Raw genomic sequence first — 6,000 nt, 5'->3', positions numbered from 1 at the left:
TGTAGCATTGTCTGTCTGTTCGCGGATGTTTACGTACATACTAGTCGATCTTTCTCTATGCAATGATGAACCGTGGTCGAGCAAGCAGCGCCACGTGTAGTAGTAGAGCCCCCAACGTAGAAGTTTGGGTAGTCCCTTCTAAACTGTGTACATGTACGTACAAACACATGCCAAAAAATACGGCCATGTACATACATACGGGTTGGGTCTCGAACGCATACTCACGCATACGTATGACCAGGTCTCGTGTATATGGAGAGGCGATGCACGACAGCAACAGCGTCCTATTCATTCATCGGCAGCCAAACGGCTGGGTCAGAATGGAGGAAACGTCGTCGTGTTCATCAGGAGGCAACCAACTAGGTCAGAATATGCCATGTTCATCGGGAGCCAACCTGCTTGGACAAAACAGCCGAAACAAGGTCTGGCATATTGCAAAACGGAGGAAATGGCCTTCTGTTCAACCGCCTACGGTCGAAATGAGGTCATGTTCATCGAGAAGGGTCTGGCGTACCGGAAAACGGAGGAAACGAACATCTGTTCGAGTGCTTACGATCAAAACGGGGTCCTGTTGATCGGGAGGGGTGTGGCGTGCCGCAAACCGGAGGAAACGGACTTGTGTTGGATTACCTATGGTCGAAACACCTATTGTTCAACCAACCCTCCACCCGGTCCTGTTCATCCAGCCTCCACCGACTACTATTCAACCAACCCTCCACAGGGTCCTGTTCATCCACCCCCAACCGGCTCGGGTGTGGCGGCCTCGTCGATCATGGTCCTGTTCATCCAGCAGTAACGGCCTAGCTACTACTACTATAGAGTCATGTTCATACAACCCCCACCGGGAACTGTTCATCCAACCCCCAACAACGGTCACTATTCATCAAGAGGCAGATTCGATCGGCTTCACTTAGTTGCAGTAGCGAAGGAATTGCTCAGGTCTAGTTAACAGCCAAGGGATCGATCGCTCGGGTTCAGTAACGTAGCTAGTGCAATCGCTCGGTTTTAGTAAGCGAACGCCTCGCTCAAGTTCAGTTAGATCCCAATGCGTCACACACATGTGCGTACGTGTATGAGAGAAACGCACAAACCTCCATGCATCGCTCGGCCCCAACCACCCACCATAACCGGGAACTCCTCGCTTCTACCATGATTTTTTCGTCATAGGTGGCCCAAAGAATGTCATGCAGCTGTGTCGCTGGCCCTCATAGGACGAAAAGTCCATTTTCTGTCATGATTTGTTGTCATAGAAGTAGGATCTCGCCACATATATGATGATTCGTGGTTTTGTCACAATTATCATCACAAAAGTGACATAAGCATGACAGGAAAAATTCGTTCGACCCATAATGCCACAGATGTGTCTTTTTTGTAATGGCTCTCGCGCGCGCATTGGGCGAGTGCACTGAGAAACTTCGGGGCATGTACAACCCATTTTTCATACATGTGAAGATCATGTGTAGAACTTGCGGAGGTGTTGGCTGTTCCAGGCGTTAAGTGCATGAAGCCCGTCCTCTGTGTCCGGCTGGGCGGGGCATGGCCTGGAGACATGGACAATCCTAAAAGGGCCCTCCCACATGGGCGAGAGGTGGTGGATCCCCTAATCCAGTAGGTGCTTGGCAGCGGAAAGGGGTCCTCAGGGCAAGGCTTGTTAAGGCTCACGAAGTTGATGCACAAGCGCACCTTGACGCCCTTCTTGGGGACGATGAACGGGCTGGCAAGCCATGTGGGGTCGCGCTCCCCATGAATGGCCCCAGCTTCTTGTAGCTTGTAAGTTTCCTGGAAAATGAACTCTTGCTTCTTCAGCGCATGGCGCCATGCTCCTTCCTTAAGTGCTACTCGATCACCTTCCTCGGCACACCGGACAAGTCAGACGCTTTCTAGGTGAAAACACCTGACCCTGCCTGAAGGGAGGCGTTGAGCGCGCCTTCCTATGCAGGAGGAGGGAAGGCACCAATGGCAAGGGCAGGGCCCTGCTGCCATGCACCGATGCCTTCTTTGCCTTGGTGCGGTCTTGGGAGAGCAGCCGCTTCTTCATCGCAGGAGCAGCCTCGGGAGGCTTGACGACATCCTCGCCATATGAATGTGCGACCGTGGAAGCCCTGTAGGTGTGCTCGAGGGAGCAGACCACGTCCTTCTCATCGCAGGCGATGGTGATGATGCCGTTGCAGCCAGCATCTTGAGGACGTTGTAGCCGTGGTGGGTCGCCACCATGAACTTGGTGAGTGTCAGGTACCCCAGGATGGCGTTGTGCAGTAGACCAGTGTGCGCCACGTCGAAGTTAGTGAGCTCGGTGTGGTAGTTATGGCGGGTGCCAAAGGTGACTGGGAGGCGCAGTTGCCCTAAGGGGATGGTAGACTTAGTAGTCACCTCAGAGAAAGGCCTGGTTGGCATCAGCTGGTCGTAGGGCACTTGGACCATCTCGAAGGTCTCAATGGAGATCACGTTGAAGCCGGCGCCTTCGCCGATGAGGGTCTTGGTGACCATGATGTTGGTGATGGTGGGAGTGCACAGCATGGGAAGCGCGTCTACAGTTTCTGTGGACTTCAGGTGATCCTTGGAGTCGAAGGTGATGGCGTACTGCAACCATTTGAGGGGCCATGCAGCTTCAGGCCTCGGGAGGGCGGCGTTCACCTCACGAGAGAACTTCTTGAAGTGGCGGTTGGATGCAGGGTCCTGAGCCCACCCCACCCAGCAGGATGCAGGCTATTGCGCGAGTCTCCTGGTAGCCCCCAACACCCTCATCAAGCTGATTGAGATCGTTCCTGCAGGGCGGCAGAAGGTCCGTGTTGGACTAAGGATTTGCCTCACGAGGCTAATCATGCCAGGCGCCCTCACGAGGCTAGCCGCGCTAGCCCTGGCGGGGTTGTCATTGCCATTGCGGCTGTCCCATCGGTTCTCGCCACGGCCTCCTCCGCAACCGGCGCCGCAGTCATTGCAGTCTCCTCGACGGCCCGAGCACTTGTCGCAGAGCGACTTGAGCTCCTGGCAGTCTTCAGTGTTGTGGGTGCGCATGTTGTGGTAGACACAGAATGAGCGGTTGTCCTTCTCAGGCTCATCGCGGTCACGATCGAGCATCTTCTTGGGCTATGTTGCAAGTATGGTAGGGCCTTGTTCTTCATGTCCTCGCACTTGGCCTTGGCAGCATCGAGCATCGCGTTGGGGTCGTTGTGGACAAAGAGGCGACCTTCTTCGGCCTTGGCACATCTGTCGGTGAAGTCAAACAACTCGAGCAATGAGTCCATCTAGTCGTTGATGGCGAGCTTATCGCGCATCATAATGTCCGTGACACCAGTGGAGAATGCGGAAATGATGGTCACATTAGAGGCGCACGGGATATTTTTGCACACCTCGCTGAAGCGCTGGATGTACTTGCGGAGGGTCTCGCCGGGGCGCTGCCGCACATGTCACGGGTCGTTGATGGTGAGGGGGTGGTCATGCGTGCCCTTGAAGTTAGTGATTAACTGGTCACAGAATTCACTCCACGAAGAGATTGATGCCTCAGGTAGGTTCATGAGTGATTTCTACTACACAACCTGTCGGTGTTCTGGGAACAGGGTTCCCCAGAGTTGCCTGCCTGCGGCCCACAGCGTGGCTGGGCTGGCAGGTCTGTACGGCTCATCTTCATCGATGAGGCATTCAAGACCCTCGCGAGGGGCCAAGCCTCGCGAGGCGGACAACGCAAGACCTTCTCAGGAGCAAGGCAAACCTCGTGAGGTCCTCATGACGTGAGCCATGACTATCAAGACCAGGTGGGCGCCAGCGCGCAGTGTCCTTGCTTCCTCTTTGGTGCCAAGGGAGAAAGCGCAGGCGCGGAGTACCAAGGCATCAAGCAAAGGTTTCCATATTGGTGCAACAAGACCAAGACCAGAAGGACGGCAAGATGGAGGTCACCATGGAGCCCAAGACGGCGTCATCACCAGAGTCTTTTGCAGGCAAAGACCGCTTTTATCAGGATAAGCTGTACTAGCTGTCCCCTTTCAAATTGGCCGTTGTTGGCTCCCTTCCCGCTCAATATTTGGGGAGAGGACTAGGGCCTATATAAGTAGAACTAGCCACCATAGTAGGGAGGATGGACTCAGAGGGAGAGAGAGAGAGAGAGACAGAGAGAGAACTCATTCAGAGGCATCTCACTCACACAAGTTCACCAAGCACAACAACACCTCAACCTCAGGAGGCTTTTCTTCTGCTTGTACTATTCATCATCAGCCCAAGAGGCAATGCACCACCACCACACTTGAGTAGGGTATTACACCACGACGGTGGCCTGAACCAGTATAAATCTTGTGTCTTTGTCTTGTGAGTTCGTCGAGTTCGTCCGCGAGATCTTAGAGAGCTAGGGCGTGGATTGATAGGGGGAAAACCTTCATGCGCACCCCAGTGTTCGAACCTTGAGGGTTTTGCTCGAACCCGTGATCCGACATTTGGCGCGGCAAGTAGGGGTGCACCAAAGCTTCCTTCCGTCGCTCCGCCCCCCGTTGCTCCATCGTCTCCATGGAGGACCCTCGCCGCGCTCGTGCTGAGCCCCAGGCTGCCCTCACCGCTCACGTTGCTCAGACGGCTCCCGTCGGCGGGCCACCTCGTCGTTCCACATCGCCTGCCGGCAACGCCGCCACCGGCCTGGCGGGGAACGAGTAGCAAGCATCCTCGCTGCACCCCTCGGTGCGGCGGGACGGCCGCACCGCCACTCCATCGCTGACCCCGGACGGTTCTTCTTCCCATGCACGTCTCCCTCCCATGGACGCGTGAGCCGCGCTCCTCATGGTGCATGAGCTCCTGCGCTACGGCCCGGTCGACGACCTCTACGAGGACTGGCTCGACCGCATCGCGAAGCTTGTCTGCGCTGCAGGGGGCTCCCCTGTGCCGTCCCTCTCTCCGCCTCGCCCTCCACCAGCTACGGGTGACGTAGCTCACGGAGCGCCTCCACCACCTCTGCCCCAAGACGGTGCCCTGGCGCCAAGACGCGCGGCTCCACGACACGACTCGCCGCGTGAACAAAGAAGCTGTCAAGAAGTCCCTCGATCATGAGAAAACGCTCTGCCGCTCCTCGGTCATCGCGCCAGGACCGGCTGCTGCGGCAAGACCGCGCGCCACCTGTAGCGGCAGGGCACGGACCCCATCAAGACCAAGCTCCACCCCCAAGGCGGGCCCCGGTGACCACAGCCGGCTGCCGCGCTTTCACCCCCGAGCCGCGTAGCGTCGCCTGGCCGGGCAAGGTCAAGCCGGATCTGCCTCCATGCTACAATGGCACCCCCGCCCCCGTGGAGTTCTTGCAGCTCTATGATCTGAGCATCGAAGCAGCCAACGGCGACGAGAAAGTCATGGTGAACTGGTTTCCCATGGCTCTCAAGGATGGCGCCCGCTCCTGGCTCCTGAACCTACCTCCGGGCTCGATCTCCTCCTGGGACGAGATGCGCAACCGCTTCGTCGCCAACTTCTAGGGCACTCACGACCGCCCACTGGCTGCGGGTGACCTACGCCGCGTCAGGCAGCAACCGGGAGAGACCCTCTAGAAGTACATCCAGCGTTTCAACAATGTCCGCCTCAAGATCCCCAAGGTAACGGACGAGGCCATCATCTCTGCGTTCTCTGATGGCGTCCGCGACGTCAAGATGAAGGAATAGATCGCTATCCATGAGGACCTGTGCACGTCCCTGGAGTTGTTCAACCTGGCGACCAAGTGTGCAAGAGCTGAGGAGGGGCGCCTCTCCCTCCTCGAGCTCCCAGCTACAGACCCGTAGGGAAGAAAGACAAGGCCAAGGACGTGAAGTGCAAGGGAGCAGCCATGCTCGCAGCAGATCCAGACATCAAGCATGGCAGAGACCAACCAGAGTCATCCAAGAGCAGCCATCCATTCTGCGCCTTCCACAACCTAAACACCCACAACACCGGTGACTGTCCATAGCTCAGAATCATTCGCGAAGGACGCTTCGGTTGACACCACGAGCGCGGCGACCGGGGCTATGACCGAGGAGGAGGACGTGGTGGCGGACGCTGGGA

The sequence above is a fragment of the Triticum urartu genome, chromosome 4A, assembly GCF_056163025.1.
Source record: "Triticum urartu cultivar PI428250 chromosome 4A, HENAU_Tu73, whole genome shotgun sequence".
Taxonomy (NCBI): Eukaryota; Viridiplantae; Streptophyta; class Magnoliopsida; order Poales; family Poaceae; genus Triticum; species Triticum urartu.
This window is presented reverse-complemented; position numbering follows the sequence as displayed.